Source organism: Melopsittacus undulatus, chromosome 3, assembly GCF_012275295.1.
Source record: "Melopsittacus undulatus isolate bMelUnd1 chromosome 3, bMelUnd1.mat.Z, whole genome shotgun sequence".
NCBI classification, from domain to species: domain Eukaryota; kingdom Metazoa; phylum Chordata; class Aves; order Psittaciformes; family Psittaculidae; genus Melopsittacus; species Melopsittacus undulatus.
This window is the reverse complement of record NC_047529.1, coordinates 64,301-89,476: the sequence shown is the minus strand read 5'-3', so window position 1 is coordinate 89,476 and position 25,176 is coordinate 64,301. Positions and strand designations below refer to the sequence as shown.

The following is a 25,176-nucleotide window of genomic DNA, read 5'->3' as shown; positions in this document are numbered from 1 at the left end:
AGCCAGTAACCTTCCATTCCAACACTCCACTCAAAGGAGCCATCCCACCATGTTTCTGTGATGCCTATTATATCATAGCCCTGTAGATGTGCCCACATCTCTAATTCCTCTTGTTTGTTCCCCATGCTACGGGCATTTGTATGGCGGCATTGGAGCTGAGCTCCAAATGAAGCTGGCTCATTGGCTGGAGCAGCTAGGATATCACTACATTGCTCCGATCATTTTTTATGGGCGCTGCCAACTAACTGGGTGTGTTGGGATGGAATGATGCCCCCCTCCCCCAACACATCTTTAAGTAGATTTTTCCACCCGTGTGACTTTGAATATGTTCCTAATCATGCTTTGCTGCCTTCAGTGTGGTTGCAAACATTCCTAACAGGTCCTCTATTTATGGAGAAAGCAGCTGCCAGACTGGAAGGAGAATCTTGCTCTCTTTTATTTTAGTTCTAGAAATGACCTGCACTGAAATCAGCCTGATGACCCTGTGATGCAGTGAGTGCTCGGATCCTGGAATGCGCCGTGGAATCAGCACATCCCCACGGCACGAACGCTGCCGTTGATGTTGTCCGGTGTCAGCTGAGGTCGGGGACGAGCGCACCGGCCGCGTCCCGCACGGCACAAAGGGGTGCGACCAGAACTGCCCTTCCCCGCGGGTCCGGCCGGAGCTCCGCGGCCACCGCCGGGCCCCGCGTGGTTTCCAGCCCGGTTCATCTGCGGCCTCCGGTGTCCCCGGGCCGCTGCCGGGACCTCCCCGCAGAGCTCCCGCTCCCCCTCTGCTGCCCGGCCCGGGCACTGACCGCGCCTCCAGCCCTGCCGTGCGGCTGCAGGGGGAGGGCCGGGCGCGGAGCGGGCTCAGGGCGCAGGCGCCTGGCCCCAGGAGGGAGCCGGCTCCGGGGTGACGGGAGGGGCGGCCCGAGCCGAGCGGCCCGTACAAAGCAGCGGCCGCTTCCCGTTCGCCAGCCCGGCCGGGGGCGGCTCCCAGCGGCGCTGTCGCTGCTGTCCGGCGGCGAGAGGTAAGGGGCAGGGGGCTCCGGGCGGCCGCGGGGTGCGGGGCCGGGCGGAGGGGCCTGCGGCGGCCGCTTGAAAGCGCTGCCCCGAGGGAGCGAGCGGAGCGGGGGACACGAGGGCCGCGGAGCTGCGCCGTGCTGGGAAGCGTCGCTCTCCGCCCCGCCGGGACGCAGGTGAGGAGCCAGGCTGCAGCCGGTCCCTTTGCCTCATCCCTGCCTTCCCCCTCTGGGCTGGCTCTGCCGCGGCCGAGGCCGGGCCGGGCCCTGTCTCCCTGCGGCAGGTCCCGGGCAATGTGCTCCAGGGCTTGCGCACTCAGTGCTGCTGCTCCCTGCTCGGTGCCAGGCCTCTGCACAGGGGCTCGGGGCCACCGCCCGCCCTGCCGTGCTCTGCTCGGGTACCCCGCTGCCTGCCGGGGGACCCTCATCGGCTGCTTCCAGCTGCGCCGTCCATCCCCCCTTCCTGCTGCTGTCATCTTCAGTGGGACTGAGTCGTACAGCCTTGGAAGGCAAAGCTTAGCGCCTGTTTGCAGTGCGGTGCTAACCCTGATTAGGTCCTGCGGGCAGTACACGGTGCACACTGCAACAGTAGCTGAGTAAGGCTGAATGAAGAGTTCTCAGTGTGGGCATCTGCATTGCTCTTCTGACTGGATTAGGACTTCCCAGGGCCCAAAAGATGGGAATACAGCACATGTTTTGTCAGTTCCTCTTCTTAAATATTTCCTTAGAAATATTGTGATAAAAGCTTATTTTTAATCACACAGGTCCAGTTTGATAAATGCAGAAAAGCGGAAGGTGTACTTTCATCTGTTAGTTTGATTCCTTTGTTGTATTATCTTTCCAAGCTACTTAGCTCTCATTTCTTGTATTTGCTTATTTCCTGAAGTCTAACTCTTGATACCCTTATAAGTAAGGAATAGCTTTATGTGCCTTTGCCAGCTCAGCTGTGTTGATGAGGATTGCATAAATCATGATTTCCACCTGGTATTTCTTTGTTAAAAAGCTCTTGTGGGAGGGAACAGGACACTGCTTGCAAGAATGCTGTTTCTCTGTTAGAATATAGCTTGTTTAGAACAGCTGAGGGACCCGACCAGTGACTGGGCTAACTGTATTTGACTGGAGTTATTGCATTTGCAGAAGTGCACTATTGCCCAGGTGCAGGCTGTAAGGCTTATGAGGCAGTGCTCAGAAAGGCAGGTACTTGGAGCTTTAGACCGTGCCACTCCACAGGAATTCTCTCTTCAGCTCAGCTGTGTCTGCACTAACTCTCTGAGTAACTGTCTTGCTGGGGTAAAATATGTCGGTATATCTGTTGAACCAAGCTCTTGCCTTTCCACAGGCCACATCTATGTTACATTTCATTGGTTTTAGATCTATTTAGCTTTTAAATATTTGATTGTGAATAGGTTACTTGGGAGCCAAATAATTGAGCAGGAAGACTCTGATAACTAGAGTTGTCAGTCACATAGCTACACAAGAAAATTGTGCTGTGATTCTGAAAACATTTATGTGGAACAGGCCCCTGAATGTTATCATGTGTGATCCTAGGATGCATTTAGTTTCCTTGAGAGCATTTGTATTTAATCCCCTGCCTCATTCTTTTGTGTTAATTAAAAACCTTAGCTAAGAAGTAATTACCAAGAATATCAGCAATATTGACTCTTCTGAAAATGGTGATTGACGAGCTGCATGGACCAAGATTCTAGCATGTTGCTTGGAATACACTCACCAAGTGGGTTTTGAGGCTTACTTTTCAAGGGATTTCTGTTGCTTTCAGTCTGTTTATATTTGCTTAACTTGTAAATAGTTAGATTTTTTGTTTGGTTTTGCCCCTCAGCAGGTTTGGGATCTGAAGGTGCTGTTGTAAATGGGTGACCAGGGTAAAGTTTCCCTGGTAGGTAAGTCTGTTGAGGCTGGGTTGTACAGTGGCTGTAATGTAGGTTTCTTCTCCAGCTAAGCCTTTAAAAGGACAGCTAGCAGAAATACTCTTCTGTGCTGAGAAAATGATCCTGTTCAGCTTCAGGATTTTCAGGCTGCTTGAAAACTTCTGGTGGCTTGAGAAACTTTTGTGCTGACCAAGGTGTAAGCGCAGGGCTGCATCATCTCTGCTATTCAGAGCAGAGGTGGCCCAACTGTGCTGTTTGTTTGGGTTTTATGTATTTCAGAAGTTCAGATTCAGTTGTCAAGGGCTCTGTGGCCTGAGTGGTATGAGTGTGTGCTCCTGGCCCAGCTGGATAAGGTGTGTCAAGGGGCTCTTGTGGCTGACCCTGGTGGATTGCTCTACTACCCTTGTGCACTCTCAGCCAACTTGGTGTCCCCTGCTCCAGCTTGGAGGCCCCACAGGGAGCTGTATCATGGTCTCTGTGTGAAAATACTCCAGCGTCCCCCTCCCTAGAGGCTGGGAGGTTGAAGCATACAGTGTGATCAACTGTGTTGAGGTCTGTGGCTACTAGAACCAGGAGCATTGGTGCCTGTTGCTCTCAAGTATGTCTAATGTAGAAAATGATGAGCTGTTTTACTTAAAGCTTAGAGGTGGTTTTGGATTGTTTCTAAAGATAGATCAAATGTAGTTCCTAAGGCACTGAACAAATGGTAGGGTGACTAAATATTTCACTGCTACTAGAATAATGCAGCTGTCACATTGTAGTGATAAGTAACTGTCATTCATCTCCCATTAGCAGAAGGAAGTTGAGAGTGAACTACATGAAATAGATGTGGTCTTAGTCCTTTTCTTAACATGTTATCAAACCACTCTCACAGCTTTTTAGCCCTGTACGATCACTGAGGGGATCTGGATCAGGAGCTGAAAGGGGCTCCAACAACCAAATTGTGGTCTTGCTTGCCAGAAGTAGTGACTCCAAGCATAGACTGGAGCAATGTACAGAAAGCTAGTTCTGTGGTCATGTGGATTGTAGGCTCCATGGTTTTGCGGGACTTGCCTGTGGCTCTAAATACTTACCATAGCATACAGATCTTGAAAATAAGAGGTTTACGTACCTCTAATCTGTAATTGGAGATTTATCAAGATGTGTATCAGAAGAACCTTTAAAATTCCTTACTTAAGAGTTGCTTGGGAAGAATGCAAAGCAGAGTCAAGTGTTACCAGTCAAACCGTTCTTTTTGTTGTTCCAGTCACTCGTCATTCCATTGGTACATTTAGTGTGTGCTGGGAGAGGGGACGGAAGTGGAGCTAAATGTTTGGCACTCTGTTAAATTGAGTCATTGTGTAAAAAAATAAAAAAAATGTGAGCACAGGAGTGATATCCTGTAGTAATAACTGGAGGGATATGAGGCTCCAATTTCCAATATATACCTTAATTTAGAACACTGAAAATTATTCCTGACTCAAACTCCATAGCAAGACACTTATATGCAATACCATTATCCCATATCTTCTTATGGAACATGTTATGAGAGCTGGAAAGGATAGCACATCACTTCTTGGCATTTGTGGTGCTTATGACCTAGAGTAGGACCACTTACAATCATCGGCTTTATCTGATGTTTCCCTACCTGCAGTTAATCCTAAGGCAGTCTGGCCTACCATACTTGTTCAGGGGTCTGAGTATTTGCAGTTTGAATGGGACCAAGGAGAAAGGGACTGGAAGGGATGTAGAATTTTCTTAGTCTCTTGACTGCTGAGATGCAAAGTGGTTTGTTTGTGGAAGGGTGGCTGCTACCACTTTGCCTTCTTGGCTCTAGACTGAAGTGCTTACATGGTCTGATTCCTTTTGGTCTGGGCCCTGTGTAATACTTATCTGAAAGGGCAGGTGTTCTGTAACCCAGCCTCTTTTGGTTTAGAGAGCATCTTTTAGGCAGATCATGACAAACACATGCAGCCTTCCTTCTGGCTTTTTGTTCCACAATGCTGCTGTAGAAATGAAAGGTGATGAAGGACTTGCCAGGCATCATGGTGAGTCTCAGCCCATGGCTGCCTCTACACTGGATCTGCTGTCCTGAAAAGCATCTGCTCTCCCAGCAGATGATGAGGTTGTCAAGATGGAGACGAAGATTGGTGCAGTGTGGAAGCACAAGTCCTTTCCTCATCCAGGCACTGCCCTGCTGGGCCCAGTCATGGCAGCCATTGTGAAAAGCATGTGTAAAGCACGTGCTGCCACTCTGCGAGCACTGCATGTGGAGCCCACTCTTAGAGCAGAGTGACAGGAAGATGTTTGTGCAGCACAGGCCATTTGGCAAGATGTCACCCCATGGTGGAACTGGTTCTCCTCTTTGACAGTAAGTTTTATACTAACTATTAACTTAAAGGGAGTTGCTCCAGAATTCATGCTATTAGTTGCAAATGCTGAATCAGGCCCAAGGGCTTGGTTTTTGTCCATGTGACTTCTGTAGTTTTTATAAGCCTGTGTCTGTGAAGCGCATGCTTAACTCTTCTAAATAAAATAAAACATTTTGCAGGATGGATAAGCCCATATCTGTCCATTTTGGGTTGTGGGTTTTTTTTTCCCCTTCACATATTTGTTGAAAGCTTACAGAAAGATTTAAGTGTGTTCTCTAAGAAAAGTGACTGAAATTTATTGTCTTATAATTGCAAGATTGATAGTATATGCATTTGTTGCATGCTTAGAAGTTGGAATACACATATACTTTTTTATCTGCTGTTCAATCTAAGTTTGATTTGCAGTTATTTGAGAATAGTCATCCGTCTACTGCAATGCTTTGAAAAGAAGCTGGCTGATAAAGCAGGTGTGTATTTTTGGTGGTTTTGTTTTTCTGCCTTGAGATCCGCAGAGAGAAATTACACATAAAGGAAAAGAAATTGTGGAGCTGTCATCGCATTCTCTTAGACTCATTCTGGGGTTGTTTTTGCAATGCTGTAAGCAACTCAGTTGAAAATTACTCCCCATGAATGCCATGCTGCTCTCTTTGAAGCTGATAGGATTCTGCTGACAGTGGGAGTATGAGAAGTGTGTGAAGATGTCGCCATGGTAGAGTGAAAGTAGCAAAAGAAAGTTAGAGTACTACTAGTTCTCTGGCAGGAATAACAGTATTTTGTCATATGTAATCATCATACATGATTTGAAATTAGTGAACCCATTTGTGTGGCTGTTGCATGAAAAGACTATTAATGATGCTGCACCATGGAGGATTCTGGTCTGTGAGGATGATGTATAACAATAGGGTTGGTTGAGACATAGAAATGGCATTTTTCCTTCTGATCTTGGAACAGGGTTTCCAAGATAGCCTTATAAATGAAAGGTCTTGGAAAGTGTCTTACATGCAACTTGTCTCTGAAGAGCAAAAACCCTGCTGTACACAGAAGCTGGTGTCATCTTCCAGCATTCTGCAAAGCCTGGAGGCACTGAATCGTTTTGTATGTTATTTAAAAGCTAGGGAACAAATTCTTAGCTGCAAGTGATATGCTCCATTACAATGAATGGAGCACTGCAAATTGGTGAGGGATGATAACAGTCCTCTCCTCAAACCCATGTATATAGTGTTAGAGGCAGAAACAGCTTTATTGAGGGGCTTCTCTCAGACAAACCCCGAACAAAACCAAAGCAAAACCAATCTCCTCCAAAAATAACCCCCCAAATCAACTGTTCCTCACTCCACTGGCTCCAGAATGTGAATGTCATCTGGGCAAATGCCCAGGACTAAACACACTGCTCTAAAGATGGTCTCATAAGTGGCTTGTAAAGGAAAAGAAAAAAATAAAATCAAAAAACCCAATTTTTTTTCACTTTCAAATGGTTTTCTCTCCTTTTTTTTTTTCTTTTTTTTTGAAATTATGTCTTTGGTTTCTGCTTTATATTTGCTGAATACAAATCCGTGTTTTCCAGTAATTAACTCCAGGGCTTTTTGACCCTGATTTTGTTGAAACATATTCCCAGCATGAAAAGAACCCTAAGTCTTGTGGGTTTTTCTTTCGCACATGCTGTGTGTTACATTTGCTGGCACTCCCTTTTTTAACTTGCTTCTGGATCTGTAGCCTTGTCTTCCCCTTAATCCTTTGCTCAATAATTTCTCTTAATATGGGATGCTTTTTGAGCATGTGCCAAAACATATATTTAAATACATTGAGAATGTGTGGAAAGCAATGGAGATATTTGCTTGACTGAACTGATTGTGTTCCTCAGCTTGATGGTTCAGATGAAGATTCAGAGCTGTGGACCATGGGAGGATAGCAGGAGGCAAGTCTGAGTGAGTGATCAGAGCAGCACGTTGAGTCAGTGCATGGAGAAATGCTATTTACCATAGAAGAGTATCCTCTCTTGTCTTCCTGCCCTACAGATGCCTATTCAGATGCTTAAGGCAAAAGCCAAAAGTTTGGCCATGGAGTGGTTTCTCCTGTGTGGAGAAATGGGCAGAATTACCAGCTGTTGTTTTCCAGCTCAGCCTGGGCTGATGTGACTATGTGCTGCTGTTTACTTGATCTTCCTGCTGATTCTGTGAGTGAACTTTGTGATAACTTTAACTTAGGAGGAAGGAAGTAAGGCCCAGATTGCTTCCATTTAGGATCTGCTTGTGTGGGAAACTGCTCAACACTTTTTGCGAAAAAGTTAATTTTTTAAACTTTTTTTTTCCTGTTTAATACAACTACAAAACCAAACCATAATGTTCACAATAATAAACACACATTTTTTCGCCAGGTGCAGTCTTGCAATGCTTTAAGATGCGTACCTTGCTGAGACTGTTACTGAGGAAAACAGATACTGGCAACTATGAGATGCCAGCACTCAGTGAATTGTCAGAATAAATTATTTTAGCTACAGCCAGGGACTTAAAAAATCATAATTTGAACTCTTTGAATAGCTTGGGAGAGAAAGTCAGGTTTCTGGCAATGTGTTTGCTAAGGGCACCTGTTTGGTTTGCCTATCTGGAACCTTGAGGGTGCCCTGGATCATTTAAATTGTCTGCCCATGTGCCACAGTATAAGCCCAACTTTGTACATAGGTTTTCCTAGCATCTGTCTAGAGACAGCCGTTTAAAATGGTGGTAGTTTTGGAAGTTAGAGTTCAGTTTTAGGAAGTGCAAGTCAAGAATGTGAATTTTAGCCCTGTGACTTTTGCTGCTAGTAGTGTGAACTTAAATGCTAGCTGCAGTAGAACTCATATCTTGAAGTGTTCCTCAGTGTGTGTTAGACCTGATAATTGCTGCTGAGGTCTTCATAAACTGCTTTCAAATATCCAGAATTTTAGAAAACAGCTTTTGAGCTGTGAGTAAACTTCCCACTGGTTAAGTGTGTCAGACTTGGGAAACTGCAGAGTCAATTAGGAATGTGGGTCAGAAATCTACTAGCCCTGAGCCCACAGCCCAGAAAGGTGCCATCCCTGCATGCCATGCCATGTGAGAAATAGACTGTGGCTCCACTTATTTTGATACACTCCACTTATTTTGATACAATAAGAACAATGAGCAAAAGCTGTTGCACAGCAGCAATGTTTGAGTCTCACCACCATGTCATGAGGACTTATGCAGAAAGCCCCAGTTCAAACTTGTATCAGTGATCTTCATTTTATGCATTGCTTGGAATTTTTGGCTTATTTAATTGGACTGAAAATGAGGCTCCACTGTGGAGTAAGCAGCTTCCCTTTGATTAATTCAAATTTTCTCTTTAGTGGTGACGTAAGAATTCTTAAGTCATGTGTGTTGCCTGGATAAAAGCACAGCTCATCATTTGGCTTCATTAGAAAGATATTCTCAGTGTTTGCAGTACATCCTTTAAAATATTCATTTTTTTTCTAGAAGGTATGATCTGCCAAGATAAATATTTTATTTATTATAGTGTGGATTCATTTCTTGATGTCTATGTGAAAAACATTATTTCATCTGCTGGTATTTCATGAATGACTGGGCATATGTTAGCTATCACTTCTAGTGTATTTCCCATGTGGTTAACAGCAGCTCTGGAAACCAGTGGAGTGTTTTAGCTCTATCTTGACTGTCTTGTTCCTTGCTAATGACGGTGTACTTGCATGTGCACTCCCTTTTGGCAGATGCACTGAGCATCTTCCTTTACTGCTGGTAGTCTTCTATTTGCCAGGCCCTAGTCTAGACTTGAGAACCATTGCATTCACTACTCCACTGTGAGCTAGAGGCATTTTTGTTTTAATTTAGTATCACAGCCATGTCAAAGCTCAATCTTTTATTTAAGGTTTATTTCAGGCCAAGCAATACCATAATATTTTATGTCAATTTCATTGGTGCTCCCTGTGTTGCTATATAATGTTATGTGTTTTGCTTAGCAATTAAAGCTGGTTTATGTGTTTAAAAACAGACAGTAGGTAATAGTCTTTCAATAGTTACTAATGATGTTCTAATAATGACTAAAATATTATTAGTTCTAATGCTGACCATCTAATCATCCTGGCAGGTTTTTGGCTATACCACCAAAGTACGAAATGTAAAACTAAGGAAAAGTCTTGGACCTTGGAATAAGCTGAGTAGTAAGTTTAACTAAGGATACCTGGATGGAGACACTAACTTGGAAGCTGTGAATTGAAGAAAGTAATCTTACTATCAACACATTGTTTCATACCACCTGTTCCTTCACAAACAAAGCTAAGAGAGTTGGGGCTGTTCAGCCTGGAGAAGAAAAGCTGCGTGGTGACATCACAGCAGCTTTCCAGTATCTGATGGGGGCCTACAGGGATGCTGGAGAGGTATTCTTCGTCAAGGACTGTAGTGATAGGACAAGGGGTGATGGGTTCAAATTAAACCAGGGGAAGTTCAGGTTAGATATAAAGAAAAAGTCATTTACTGTGAGGATGGTGAGGTGCTGGTACAAGGTGCCCAGGGAAGTGGTAAATGTTCTGTCCCTGGTAGTGTTCAAAGGCAAGTTGGACAGAGCCTTTGGCGACATGGTCTAGTGTGGGGTATCCCTGCCTGTGGCAAGGGGGTTGGGACTAGATGATCTTAAGATCCCTTCCAAACCTAACTATTCTGTGATTCTGTGTTTATCGCTGTAGTTAAAACTCCTGCTAGTAGGCAGTGCATAATTTATTATCGGAAAACTCCTTGGGTTTTTGCTTTATTGCTCTTTATACTTCCCACATGCAGGTGGACGTTGAGTTCCCTTGCACAGCTCTGTTTGTAAGGATGTTTCCCTTCCTGGCAAGGATGGGCTTGTAACACTGGTTACAAGTGTTTCCTCTGTGTTGAGGCTGAGCGTGCCCTTTGGGCCCAGCAGAAAGGGAAGAAAGCCTTCATTTTGCTAGCGGAAATCTTCATTTGGAACACTTTCCTGGAATCTGGTGTGTTAAAGGGACAACAAATTTAGGAAAGGTAAATCATTGGTTGAGCTCATGCTCAGTAATCTTTCCATTCAGCAAGAGGTTTATATATGTATGATTTTAGCTACAAACAGTTCTTCAGTTTTTCTCTGCACTTTTCCTAATTGACACACTTTGTGAGATGAGCATTAATGCAGCATAGGCCAATGGGCCACATTTAACTCTTGAAGCTACAGTAAAGGTCCTGACAAAAATAAACCACCAAGTCTAGCAACTTGCAGGTTGTATGCACTATCCCTGGCATCTGTAAAGTCCCATTTAGTCTGGATGTACAATCTCCAAAGAAAGGTAGGTCATGTAAAGTTTTGGCAAAGTTCGTGATGTATGATGCCTGACTGAGCATTTAATGGAATCCCTTGCTTTTATTCATCCACTGTCCAGTGGCTAGCATAGAAAGCTGATTGTCAGTTGAAACCATTTGTCTCAAGCTTGCCAGCTTTTAATTGAAGACAATATGTTATTTCCTTGGCTGCTTAAACCCGTTTCTAGTCTAGCATGTAGGTGTGAAACTTGCAGGTGCAAGGAGGGTATGTTTCTGTATGAATTCCTGCATTTGAGGAGAATGAGGAGAGGTGCTTTTTGGTGGCAAGCTGCTAAGAAGCATGGAGCTGTTTGAAGTGGTTGTGGGCTTGGAATGTGTTTCTGATCAAGAGATTCACAAGCAAAAATTGAAATTCACTGAGCATGCAGGCTTTAGGCAAGTAGCTATTGCAGCTGCATTTGCAGTGCTGGCATGGGGCAGTAGGTGTTTGGTGCTGTACAAGGAAGCAACGGTAGAAAGCTTACAATAAAATGTCACTGTCAGGATGGCCAAAGTATGGACGGAGAATGGAATCACAAGAGTGAAAGTGGTTTAGATGTTTTAGAACTGAGTTATAGTCTGGGTCTCTTTCCACTATGCATGGTCAAACAATAGATTGCCTGGACAAGAGAGGAACCACTGCAGTTATATTCTGCAGAATATAACTTTTATCTGAAGGAGGAATTAGAAAGAAATGGGTTCTAGCCCTTCAAGCTAAGAATAAATGTGGGAAACACGAGCTGGATGCAGTCAGACTGGCAGCTGACAACAGCTGCTTCTGTTACACTTCGGGCTTTAAAGGCAAGGGAAAGAGCTTTACTCCTTTTTGAGCCCTATAATGGCATTAGGAAACTCAGCTGATCCTAACAGCCCCTCTGGGCTGGTAAAGGAGGGGGTGGGAAGAGTGGACCAGCAGTCCCTCTAGGCTTATGCTTTCCTGGTTGTCAGCGGGTACTCGGCATCAAATGTCAGTTCATTCCTTGTGGGGTGGGGGTGTTGGCCTCATTGGGGGTTTCTGGGCAGCTCCAGTTGCCCTTTGTGCAGGCCTTGGGAAAAATAATGGAGTTTGATGATTTCTGTCTTTAGGAGGAAGCCTGTACCAGCTCCTTGCTGGGCATTGTTCATGTTCACCTGCTGCAGTAGGGGTTGGGCTAGGACTTTGCAAGTAGGAGGAAATACAGTGGTCCTGCCCAGGTGAGGTCCTGGTCCACCAGCTGTGAAAGAAAGGGGATTATTTCCCCTGTGATTTACCTTCTGGTGCTATGGTTTTGGAAGGAAGGCAGAATGTGAAAGAATAGCGAGTTTTAGGGGTGGATTGAGTTCCCCTAGCTTAGTCACAGCAGGTCAAGTTACTCACTTGAGATTTGTGACTCCCTAGAGGCATGGGTTTGTGTTTGTGCAGGGAAACATCATAGCTGAGGAACAGAGGGAGAGAAAAATTAACTCAGTGGTGTTTATTTTAAGAATGGTTGATAAACTTTGAAGGTTTTTTTTCATGTTGCTGAATTTATACAAAGAAGCCATATAAAAATAACTGGCACCAGCTGTAGAAGCAATAAAATAATGCTGTTAAGTCTTGAAACTGTGCTATGTAACCACAAGAACTATTTTGACCATTGGCAGCTTTCTCTTTATTACCTGCAAAAAGAGAATGATAGAATTTGTTAAACAATTTAATTTTTCATTTGTAAAAGGACCAAGTAAACCTGTATCCCAGTATCCCTAGTCCTCGCTCCCCATACACAATGCTAGCCACTGTTTTTTGCTAGCAGTCGTGGTAATCTTCTGGTACCAGTGTGTCAACAAGAATTAAACTAGAAAAGACCTTGACATCTGACTGCTGCCTCACTTGTCTGGGTTTGATTACTTTTGATTCAGATGAGAAAGAAAAAACAAGCGACACTAGCAGACTGTCTATCTGATCTATGTACATAATGTAACCCCTGATACAGTAAACGTGGAGTCACCAATGTGTTTTAATTTAGAATGGTCTGCTGTTGTCAGTACTTTGACCCAGTTTCACCATTTCAACAAATGAGGCTTGTTCTCTTTTGAAATGCTTATTTTGAAACACTTTGTCCCAGGAGAGAGGAGAGAGAAAACAAATTGTTTATACAAGTAAACTAATAGTGGAGAATCAGAACACCCACTCTTGTTCCTCAGGAGTTCCCCTGCTAGTAGTTCCTATGAACTCATAAATACAGTGAGGAAAGAGAAACTTCTAGTAGTAATCAGATGGGTTTCTATGTGACTGCTGTTGCTGCCAAAGAAGCAAAGTTTGGCATTGATGTTTCCTGTAGCCCTGGGGGGTCAAAGATAGGAGGGAAAACTGCTCATCCCCAAATTTAAGGAGGGGGAGGACCTTCTTTCTAACTTGTCTGGATGAAGATAGCCTAGAAGAGGCTTTAAGCCTTTCTCTTTACTGTAAGAGCCAGATGCTGGCATAGCATCAATACCTCCCTCTTTGTTTATGGGAGTGTGTATGTCCTGGTATTTTGAGGGACTTGAGGAAAGCAGCAGATAGGTGAGTTATTGGGGTGATGATCTTGAACCATCTTAAATACAAATGTGATGTTGGAATAAGGGGAGGGAAAAAAAGACTGCTCAAGCTCATGTAAAATGCCAAATCTTGTAGATGTGTGATACAATGTACGTCTGTCCTTTAATGATGCTTATTCAGATAGCTAGGGAGAAAGGTGTAGAAAAGGTGAAGAGCTTTAGCAGGAAGTAAAAAACAGTGGAAACTGTAAATTGTGAAGAGAATTGGATTGGTGGATGGAAAACTTTCATATAGAGGGAAGAAAGCTGACAAAGTCATGGGGTTTCACTGCTGAACTGAGATTCAGCTGCAAGGGTGAGGGCAAATTGCATGTACAGCCTGGGGCAGGAGAGACTTGTGTTGGTCAGGATAAACAGGGTGAGAGGAGACAGCTAGTGATGAACAACCTGATGGAAAAAGGGAAGCGGTCTGGGAAAGCAGCACTAACCTTTGAGTTGTTGATGAATTGCAAATCAGCAGTGACAGAAAGATGATGGATGTACCAGAGATGGTTATCAGAGGGAAGAGTTACAGGGAGAGGTCAGAGGGAGCAATTGTCATCTGACGGAGAATCAAGAAGAGCAGCATAGGAGAGGAAGGATGACCTGTGTTTACATGACTTCGAAGTTACACAGATTGAAACCTAAATTAAGCTTGCTTGAGGCTAACATTGTCAGTCCCATGGCACGTATATAAAAAACAGGAAGAGGGGTGGAATTAACTGGGGACAGATACTTCAGCAGCCTTCAGCTCTAAATTTCCTGGGTTTCACTGCTGTGTGTCAACCTTTTTGTTTTCACTATTTTTTTTATTTCCCCATAAAGAAATAGGTTGGGAGAAGAAACCACAAAAAGTGTTTATCAGAATCGTATGTCATGTTTGGCTTTCTCAGAGATTTGGTGAAAGTAGATTTATAAACTAAATTGTAGATTCTGAATATTTGAGGATCTGAAACCCCCTTGTCCCTCAAAAAGAAAACATCTCCCAAATCAATCTGTCCAGCTCCTGAAATAAGCAGTAGTTCAGTTGTATGAAAAACCACAATCAAATTAATATTTCAGAGCATAGTTAATCAAAGTTGTGGGTGAGTTTTTTCATAAAACAATCACTCTGTAGCCAGTCTTATAGTCTGGATCCTTATGGGAAAGGTACAGGTGTTCCACATGATTTTGAGGATTTAAGCTTCCTAATTTTTCCAGATAGGTCAGATAGGGGGAATATCTTGTATTATGCTGTCTGTAGTCATTCTGAAGAACTGTTAGATTGCCCTATGTATGCCTCTGCCCTGCCCCCAACCAGATCCTTGAAGAGGCCAGAAATAAAGACTGCTCAAATTAAGTTTATTTTTCCCTGGGATCTTGTGTGTGGTGTTTGGTGTTTGGTTTTTTTTCTTCTGTTTAATGCCTAGTAACATTATGAAATAAGTCTAGGCATCTCCTGGGGTATGTATACGGCATAGCTGAAAAAGGACAGTAAGAATACTGTGCTTTGCGGTGTCTCCTGCTTGCTCTGTTGGCACACTTGTATGACAGTGGACTGACTCACAGACATGGCTCAGTGTGTTTTTTCCACTCTGTATAGTCAAATTGTGCTTCAGGAGCAAATTACATTCTGAACTTGATGGCAGCCTTTTAATACAGGTTAGCAGCATTGTGTTTTACTAGTGTAGAAGGTGAGTCTCTAGTAAGACTACCTCAGTTCACACCAGTGTGTCTCCAAAGCCAAGACAAACAATGATGCAAGCTTTCTACATGGAATAGCTTATCAGTTCATTGCTAATGGATCCTCTCTAGGTTAGGTCAGTGAGAAGTGATATAGGTGTGTTTTGCTCTCTGATATATTTACATGGGAGGTCTGTGTAGAGAACAAGGAGTTTGGTTTGATTAAGTGAAAGATTTTTTTTGTGGTGCTTTCTGTGCACAAAGCAAAACTAATAGATCAAGACCTAAACACTGTTCTTTTAAGTCTTCTCTAGTGAATATGTTTTCTTCATTGAGAAACAAATATTCTACTTGATATTTTATGTAAAGTTTGCTGATTTTGTATGCTGATTCTAACAAGGGTTGGAAAGGGCTTCCAGATGTTAGTGAGTCCAGCCCTCTTTCCAGCCAGATCAGGGTGCTGGGGACCATGACCCACTGAGTTTTTGGTATCTCCAAAAGCAGAGACACCTCAACCTCGCTGGGTCCCTGATCCACTGCTTGAACACACTTGTGCTGAAAGTCTTTTTTTCTTATGTTGAGTTGAAAGCTCCTGTGCTACACTTTGACTTTTGTCTTGTCCTTCTAGTACTGTGCTTTTGAGAAGAACTTGGTTCTGTTCTCTACCCCTTCCCATTTGGGAGTTGTAGACAGGTTGAAGATCTTTCCTAGCAGAAAGCATTACAGAGCAAAGGAAATCTCACTGAAATGAGCCAAGGAGTGTAACATCCTTTGTGGTTTAGGGGTTGTCTGTGTGTCTCTGGAAATGAGTTTTCTTTGCACACACTTTTGATGCTCATGCTTCTTTTATGTGGTCTCTTCCTGTTTTTTTGTGGTATGTCCCAACCCTGATTACACCTTTCTTTCCTCTGTATATGCACTGACAACAGTAAAGCACTATCATGTGTCACCCCCATCATTACAGTATCTGAAACTCTGTCAGTGCTAAGTAGCTTAGTCCTTGAAAAACCCCAGACAAGGGGGTGAGGTAAGGCAGTACTGTTCCCCATTTTCATGGGAAACAAAGAAAAATTGTACATCAAAGTTCCGACCCAGTTTGGGATCGGTTTCTTAAATCTTGAGAGTGCATTAACCACTGGGACGTGTTGGCTTAGTGGAACTGTGGATGTGGTCAAAGGCAGCACAAACACTTCCTGAAATCACAAAAACACCTTTTTCTCTTAAAGATGATGCTACACTTTAAATTTGTCTCATTTTAGATGCACATTTAATCTGAAGTGTGATTTAAATGCTCTCTTTGCTGTTGGACTAATTCTTTTAGAAGTGGCTGGAGGACAAGGTAGCAGAAGGATTTGTGAAGCAAACCAACCTGGGCTGCTGGCAAGGTGAGCATCGGCACTAGCCAGGGCTGCAGAATGAGGTGGCAGCTTTCTCCAGTACTGCAAGCGATGAATCACAGAATTGTAGAACAGTTAAGGTTGGAAAGGACCTTAAGATCAACCAGTGCCTTCGCCCTTGCCATGGGCAGGGACACCTCACACTAAACCGTATCACCCAAGACTCCAACCTGGCCTTGAACACTGCCAGGGATGGAGCATTCACAACCTCCCTGGGCAACCCATTCCAGTGCCTCACCGCCCTCACACGAAAGAACTTCTTTCTTAGATCTAACCTAAACTTCCCCTGTTTCAGTTTCAACCCATTACCCCTTGTCCTGTCACTACAGTTCCTAATGAATAGTCCCTCCCCAGCATCCTTGTAGGCCCCCTTCAGATACTGGAAGGCTGCTCTGAGGTCTCCACGCAGCTTCTCTTCTCCACGCAGAACAGCCCCAATGTTCTCAGCCTGTCTTCATACAGGAGGTGCTCCAGCCCCTGATCATCCTCGTGGCCTCCTCTGGACTTGCTTCAACCGTTCCATGTCCTTTTTATGTTGAGGACACCAGAACTACACACAATGCTCCAAGTGAGGTCTCACAAGAGCAGAGTAGAGGGGCAGGATCACCTCTTTCGCCCTGCTGGTCACGCTCCTTTTGATGCGGCCCAGAATATGTTTGTTTTCTGGGCTGTAAGCACACACTGAAGCTGGCTCATGTTCATTTTCTCATTGACCAACACCCCCAAGTCCTTCTCTGCAGGGCTGCTCTGAATCTCTTCTCTGCCCAACCTGTAGCTGTGCCTGGGATTGCTCTGACCCAGATGTAGGACCTTGCACTTGCCTTGGCTGTCACTCTTGCTCTGATGCTACTTTTCCTACTGTTAAGGTAACTTAACCTGCTGGCTAATATGCAGTCTCGTAAGTGAGAACTCTGAGGACAGTAATGTTAAGCCCAGGCTTGCACAGCTGTAGTATCTGGTGGGTTGTGTGTTGTGGGGGATGTGTTACTCTGCAGCTCCCCAATACTATGAACATAGTGTTTGGTATACAGCCCAAGTTTATATGACCTACAAAATTACCATTTCATAAATATGCTGATAGCTTGAGTAAACAAAAAAAAAGGTGAAATTGTTCCTAACTAGTGCTAAGTGTTAAACTGGGAAGTGGCCCAGGTGGTTACATGTCTTAACAGTTTTTACCAAGAAAGTCAAATATTAAGCCATTACCATGAACTCAGCTGAAATAAGTTTACTGTATATTTAACTGTCTTATTACACTTGGAGGAAGAGCAGCCTGTGTACTGAAGAGTAGCAGCTACTGTCCCTAGGAGCTATCTGAAAAGTAAGGTGTCAAGCATAGTATGCTTCTGATGACCTGATTCTTTAGCTAATAAGTAAAACATTAGATCAGTGGGGGTCCAAGAGCACAATTTACATACTTTCTTTTGAATGCATCCCATGGATGAGGAGCCCAAGGTCAACACCAGAATAAGAAAATGCTGTTTGTTCCCTCATGAGTCATTGCCTTGACATCTCATGCTGTGCTGAAGTTGAGGTACACAGCAAATGAAACTTTTGGCATTTGTATTCAACAGTCCTAGGGTGAACAGTTAAAGCTTTTAAGTAGTGCTCAAATAACAGGCATGCTCAGTGACTTACAGGTTTCTTACAGTCTCTTCTTGCATACTATTCAGCGAGCTTTATACTGAATCTCATTCCAATACTTGTGGACATCAATGGAAATCTTTGTTTTTATGAAACAGGATGTAGATGCTTAGGCTTTGTCTACTTTGTGAACAATGCTATTAACAATAGAGAAACAAAGGATGATCTTTGCGAAACATTTCATAGGGAATAATGTAACAATTGCTTGCAGTTATATTTATTTTCTTAGTGAGTGGTACCTATTAAGCAGATCAATGATGCAACAAGCACAACTAGAAAGTGCTATTGAGTTGTAGTTGAAAGAAGCTGTGTTTTGTTCCTGTTCAGTGGTGTACAAACCAGTTAATATTTATAAATTTTTTAACAGTGAAGAGCCTAAAAGATATTTGGTGTTCTCTATTAATTGAAAAATAACCTGAAAAAACAGCACAGCTTTTGCAGTTTTGGTAGGGTCACTTTCCTATCTTGCAATTCATGATCCATGGCTAATTTTTACTTTTAAGGTAGCACAAACAGCTTTTAGTTCTGTGTCATCATGTTTCCCCTCCTCTCTTCCCCCAGCCCCCCTTTTGTGTGCTCCTTTGGGTGAAAATAATCCTTTCCAATTAATGAAATGAAGAAGAATTTTTTAAAAGCGATTTGTTTTTGCCCTAGCTCTGAAAAGGGAATCGCTTTTACTGGAAATGGCCTGAAACTGCTCAGTATGCTTGAAAACACTGAGCAAAATGAGCAAGAGCTCTGATGAAAGAAATACTTTGCCGTACTGAAGAAATGCTTTGAAGTAGGCATTGAGCATGTTTTCAAATGGAGAATTTAGCCATCTGATGTTCATAAACCAGTTTTGACCTGATCATGAGGGCTAGAAGTGCAATCTTTACTGTTTGTGCTAACCTGTGTAATGATACAGTGTGGTGCCTGTTTCACTGCCTCTGGTACCATATACTGAAAGTATGTATTAACACTTGATGGACCTGAGAGGAGGTGCAAGTGCAGAATGCTATAAATAGTGTGCCTTGGCCGTGCAGATATTTTGTGCTTCTGTTATCAGACTAAGAAACAGATAAAATTAATTCCTGGCTGTTGTTTGTAAGTCTCTGAGATGCTTCAGCAGCATGTGGGGAGTTTGACATCAAAATGTTGTTTTGTTTAGATCATTTTATGCACAAGTTATGTCCAGTGTTAGAGGAGCGTGGTGGAGGTTTTCTTCTTCTTGAGACAGGTGAACATGGCAACCTTTCAGGTATATGTTGCAAGGTTTCAGGCTGCCCAGTGAATTTAAGGTACCATGAATCCATTTTGGTCTAAAACCAGTTATTGTAAGCATGGAGCATCAGTCACGTCATCCTGGCATTTATGTGTGGCTGGCCTGGCTTCAAATTCTTTTGAGTTTGAAAAGGTTGGATAAGTACCTGTTACTCTTTCTAAAGAGCACCTTTGTGGTTTAATGGAAGAACTGGAAAGGCTGACTTCAGCTAGGACAGCTTCTGTCCCTGTGCTCTCTCCATAGCCAGGGAGCATAGAGGCAGGTTTAGAGGACCTGTGTCAAGTGTCTGTGTCCTCCCTTTCTGAAATAAAGATAGTCATTGTTATTGTCTGCTGATGCAATATAAAACTCTGCAAAGAAGTAGAGCATGTATGGAATTAATCCACCAGGAAAAAGCCATAGACTGTCAAATAAGCAGTAAACTACAAGTCATCTTTCCATGTTCATTACTGAATTTATCATTGCTTCAAGCATGCATACCTCAGCCATTAGGCAGAGATACCTTGTATACAAGAACTCTTTTGCTGTAATATGGATGTAAGTTCAAGTTCCATTTTCTCTATTACAGTGTTGGAGGATTTCTTTTCCTCCACATTACAGATTCACAGAATGGTCATAATGGAGAATGGTGGTTATGAAGTAGTCTGAGAACAAACGACTACCACATAATGGGTTTAAGAATATTGGTGTGCAGTTTGGCAAGTCATTAAAACTAGGCGAAGACATCCCTTTCCTTCCATCAGGTTGTTCATTTTAGCAGGAAAATCTTATTTATACTTTTTTCCCTTGCCTTATGCAGTCTTGCAGATCTGCAGATGTTACATATGCATTTAATAAACAACGGTCTATATGTCAGGTGCTGATTCTTGAAAGCATGCTGCGGTGACCTGACCTAGCTTTCAGTAGTCAGCATACCTTTGGTTTTGGTTTGAGTGTGCTGTTTTATTATAGTGTATATCAGTAACTAAGTACAAAAGAGTAAATTGTAGAAAAAGATGGTGTACAAGGTGCAGCTGTCAAATACCAGAATAATGGTATCTAATCACTTTAATCATGGAATGTTTGAGTAGCTAGAAGCGTTCAAACTCCCTGAACCAGTAGTAGGTCAGGTGTCTGTTTCCCCCTTGTTGCATGGAGGAACATTCTGGCAGGGTTGTGAGAGCTTTGCTCGGTGCTGCTGTCTGCCAGAAGTGAGGAGTTCCAACATGAACACTGAAACCCTTATTCTTCTCTGGGATTAATGGTGCAGGAGAGAGAGGCTTTTTCCAAGTAACCAAACTAACAGCCTGCTGGGCTTAACTGTGGGTTATCAGGTGCATCTGCATCTGAATGCAGGTGCTGTAACCCATCACTTGACTTGCTGCTTCCATATGAATTCTGAAGCTTCTCCAGACCTTGAAGCTATATTCTAGTTCAGGCTTCTTCTTCAGGAACTGCAGCTTGGTGTTAAATGTCTTTTTAGGAGGTTTAAAAATGTATTTCTGGGTATTTTCACTTTATTATTCACTGGTTTTGGCAGGAATAACAAATGGAAATTTTAAATACTGGAAGAAATTCTACTGTTGTGAAATATCCAGGCCAGAGAATTTGGGAAGAATATGGACCTTCTGAAAGGTTACCCAAATCAAAGCCAGTCTTACAAATATATTTTTCTGACATGTCTAGAGGCAAAATGACATGAATGCATCAACATACAATCATTCTCTTATAGGAGATGTTGTAGTATCCTTTACAATTAAATGCTATGCCAAAGGAAATTACTTGGGGTTTTTATTCCTTTTCAGTAATGTGGAAAGTATGCCATGGGAGCAAGCAGGAAGAGGTTGTTTAGTGGAAGAAGAAACTGTTTTGAAGGGGTGCAGAGACACAGCACTGGTAGCAAACATAATCTTCTTGGTAATGTGCCATGTTCAGCAAAGCTTAAGGATTGGATTTTTTTAGACATTCAGTGTCTCCCTAACTGTAAGCTCTTGTTGGAAAAAGTGATACAATGTCTGTTTCTGTCAGTAGGAGCAGAGTCAAGCCAACTCTTGCATGCTTTTCAGATGGGATTTTTCAGATGCTTTAATTTCTGCATTTGACTTCAGCATAGATAAAAAGTGGCTGGACAGCTGTGAGAGAGCCAGCAGATCTGTCCAAAATCGAATGGTACTTAAAATCTCTCCTGAGAGTGCCATGCTGAAACAAGCTCAAATTAATTGCTATTCATCTTTCACTCTCTTAAAAGGCTGCCAGTGAATAGGAATAAAGGGGAATAAATAAGCTTGTAGGGAAAGGGGTGGCTGAGGCAGGAGTGATGGCTAGGTGAAAGCAGATGTAGAAAGAGCAATGTGTCATTTAGCAGTGATGTTCCCACTATAGATTGTCAGATAAATACATCAAACCATTCATGGAGTGGGTCACAGCCCCTGAAGATCTGAGTTTGTCCAGGTAGCAGCTCCTTAAGGTGTTGCTGATATTTTATGGCTTAGCAGTTAGTGAGGTGACAGAGTCCTTGGAAAGATGGCTGTGATTTTAGCAGCACTGTTAAACAGGATGAGGAGAATTCATACTTCAGGATGCAAATACAGGTGTTGGAAATTATCAGCCAAGGAAACTGAAAGTGGCTGTTACCTGCAATAAGCAAGCAATGGACAATGTTGGGAGTTGAAGGGTAACTTTTGCACGATACAGTTTGATATCTAGGAGAACATCACTCTAAGTCAAAGCTATGAACAGGAAGAGGAGAGAGCAGTTGCCAGCTGTTTTATTTTGGGATAGAGGACTTACTAGGAAAAGAGTAGCCATACTGTGTCCAAGTGAGGGTCCATCAAGGCCACTATCCTCCTAATCATGAGGAGGTTACAAGGTTATGACCCTGCAAACTCTTCACTACACCTCTTTAGAGCATCATTCTGCCTCCAGATTCACAACTGCAGCACCCTGCACACTGACATGAGACGAGGCTGCACTGGGCCCTGGGTGTAGGTTCTGTCATGTCTGCCCAGGAGTGGCTGCCTGCTCAAGCTGCCCTGGCTGCATGCATGTAAGCTAGATCCCAGAGACAGGGATTCTGCGTGGTGCAGGCCATGCTCTAGGGGCTGGATCTCCTGCCTGTCTGACTTGAAAAAGTGTCAGTAGGAAAGGGGTGAAGGGCATTGACTTTGTGTCTTAGTTCAGGGGAAGCCTCTGTTTTACAGAGGCTCTGGATCCCTTGGCCAGATTTCAAGCCTCCGCTGTTGCTCTTGCATCTCCTGTTTTGACATACTCTGTCTTTTGGGGGGCTGCTGGAGCCCAGAGCTGGGACATCCTCTGGGCAGCCCTTTAGCAGAGCAGGCTTCAGTGGAACTTGCCTCTTGTCCCTGGTGCAAGCCATAGGGCAGTGACCCTGCATGGATACAGAAGAGAAGGCTGCGTGGAGACTTCATAGCAGCCTTCCAGTGTCTGAAGGGGGCCTAAAAGGATGCTGGGGAGGAACTCCTCACTAGGGACAGTAGTGACAGACAAAGGGTAACAAGTTAAAACTTAAACAGGGGAAGTTTAGATTGGATATAAGAAGTTCTTTCCTGTGAGGATGCTGAGGCACTGGAATGGGTTGCCCGAGGAAGTTGTGAATTCTCTGTCCCTGGCGATGTTCAAGGCCAGGTTGGACAGAGCCTTGCGTGGCATGCTTTAGTGTGAGGTGTCCCTGCCTATGGCAGGGAGTTTGGAACTAGATGATCTTAAGGTCCTTTGCAACCCAAACTCTTCTATGATTCTATATTGTCCCAGCCTCCAGCGGGTTTCTTCACAGGAGATGTCCAGAGCCGTGTGTCACTGTAGTGATCCTCAGTGATTGTTTGTCCTGTTCTCTTCCCTCCCAACCCATGGAAGTTCAGGTTGGATTAGCATTGAGTGCAGTGAGAGACAAGGATTTTGTCTTAAAGGTGGGACTACAGTGAAGTCTATGACTTGGCTGCTTGTCTGTGACTCCTGTTTAATACTCGGGCTGCCTGAGTGACTGTCCTGGTACAGAGCTTGACCAAAACCGAGCAAGAGGGAAGGCAGTTGTACAGAGTGAGCTTCGTGCTCTGCCATGGCTGCTTGCTGCTGTACCGGCCTGAAAGGAACAAGTATTGCTGAGGGAGGACACAGTGCCTTGTGCTACCTGTACCAGCAAACAAGGCTTGAGGATGATGGTGCCTGATGTGACAAAGGTAGCAACTGAAAAATATAAAGTGGTATGTCAGCAGTTTGGATGTAACCAAACCTAATCTCATTCATCAGAATATTTGCCCATCATTTAATTCTGCTGGTTGCCTTTAGCTACCTTGTGTCTTCGTTTCTTCTTTATGGGAAGAATAGTGATTTCCTTGGAGGAATCAGTGAGAGGTGTGTAACTGGTAGTGCATTTATGGTTGCGCAAAAGGCATTCAGAGGCACTCTGGGGGACAGTGAGCACCTGTGATCTTGTCATTGCTTTTAAAAAGTCAGTGTTGCATCTTCCTGCTTCCCTTTTAGATTTTTGAAAGAACATTGTTTCCTGAGAAGGGTTGCAGTCAGTCATGGCCCTTCTGCCTGTGTGGGGATTGAGTGGCTGCTTGTAAGGTTGGGGGGTTTTTTACCTCATTTTAGGCAGAAACACTGGTTTTCCTTGACAGCATACTGGTGGCAACCAGGCTTCCTTCAGGGGAGGAAGCTCATTATGTTCAGGTAGCAGAGATAAAAATCAGTGCTTTAAGAAAAAGGAGGGTGATGAGGAAATGTTTGTCATTTCCAAGCTTTTTTAAATGTTTAATTAAAATGGCAAGGCAGAGAAGTGTCTCTGTGAGCAGTGGCTTGTCATTTCTGCTGTATGCAGTATTCGTTTTCTACCAGTAATGTGCCCTTGCGTTACTGGAATTAAAAAAAAAGACTAAGACTGTAAACCCTTTCGGCAGCCAGAAGAATGATGGAAGTTAGAACCCTTTTTGCATAATCCCCTTGCTTTTTGCTTGTGGATACAGCTGTGCTAACACAATGCAACATTTGAGTTGAGAGGTCTGCAAAGTCCTGGCACCAATGACAGTTTTCAGACTGAGGCTCTTATTTGATAGATTTTTCAAAGTGATATTGTGCTCAGTTGTATCCGTGTCCCTGGAAGGAGGCTTCCAGTTAACTTCTCAGAGGAAATACTTTCAAAAGGAAAAGTTTAATTTTGCCAAGAAGCAGATAAGGTCAGAGTAATTGGACAAACCAGAGCTTTGTAGGTTAGAAATGAACGCAGTCCTCTCTCCATGGAGTAGTGCAAATGTGCTAGGAGAACAGGAAAACGAAATGCATGAGGATGCTTCAGTTTGCTGAAAATCAGAGGTTCTATGTATATATCTTGGCATATTCTCAAATGTGGGATTACATTTTAGAAGTATTTTTTTCCCATTAAAAAAGGAAGAAAGTAAACTGTATTTATTCCTGTTTCTGGTTTCCAGTTTAATCCACTGGAAAATGAGTTCACTGGCTTAACTGTAAATATAATGTTTAAAAATTACTATATATTTATAAATTGCTATTGTGATTTGATTGTAATGCAAGGCTAATTCACCATAGGTTTTCAAGTATCTATGCTTTACTTAGCTTCCATGCATTTCCATTATGAGACAGAAGGGATTGTATTTCAGCTCCTATACTGGTACTGGCAAAGTGGGTGGCCTAAGGACTATGTTTATGGGTATCAATCAGCAGCGTTAGTCTTCTGCCATCAGCTGACCTTCCCTAGTTTATACTTCAAGTTTGGTGTAATATTTTTGCCTGTTCTGCCTTGACTGCAGAACAGTAAAACCCTTTTTTGTTTGCCTAGTTTCTGTAGGTGTCTGCTCACAGTACTAACACAAGAGGCAATATAGGCCCACTGCTGAACGAGGTAGGTGCCCTGGAGACAGATGATATAAAGAAGGAAGAGATGCTGAATGCTTTCTTTGCCTCTGTCTTTACTCCTGCAGACTCTCCCTAGGGGTCCCAGATTCCTATAGCCCCAGAAGGAGTCAGGACAAAGGAGGAGTTTGCTTTGGTAGATGAGGATTGGGTTAGGGATCAGCTATGCAATCTGGACATCTATAAATCAATGGGTCCAGATGGAATGCACCCACAGGTGCTGAGGAAGCTGGCGGAGGTCATT

At 43.5% G+C, this 25,176-nt stretch overlaps 1 protein-coding gene across 5 annotated transcripts in view; it reads left to right on the top strand.

Annotated features, from left to right (window-relative positions):
• The first annotated feature begins 909 nt into the window (after nt 1-909).
• RIN2 (Ras and Rab interactor 2) overlaps nt 910-25,176 on the top strand; it is an 82,238-nt gene continuing 57,971 nt past the window's right edge. For 3 of the 5 annotated variants that reach the window (XM_034060588.1, XM_034060584.1, XM_034060587.1), the window contains exon 1: nt 910-1,013. The gene's annotated coding sequence lies outside the window, so the exon portion shown is untranslated. Of the gene's footprint in view, nt 1,014-1,161; nt 1,182-16,124; nt 16,145-25,176 lie in introns of those variants that run through there. The other 2 variants (XM_034060586.1, XM_034060585.1) reach the window with 2 other exon arrangements.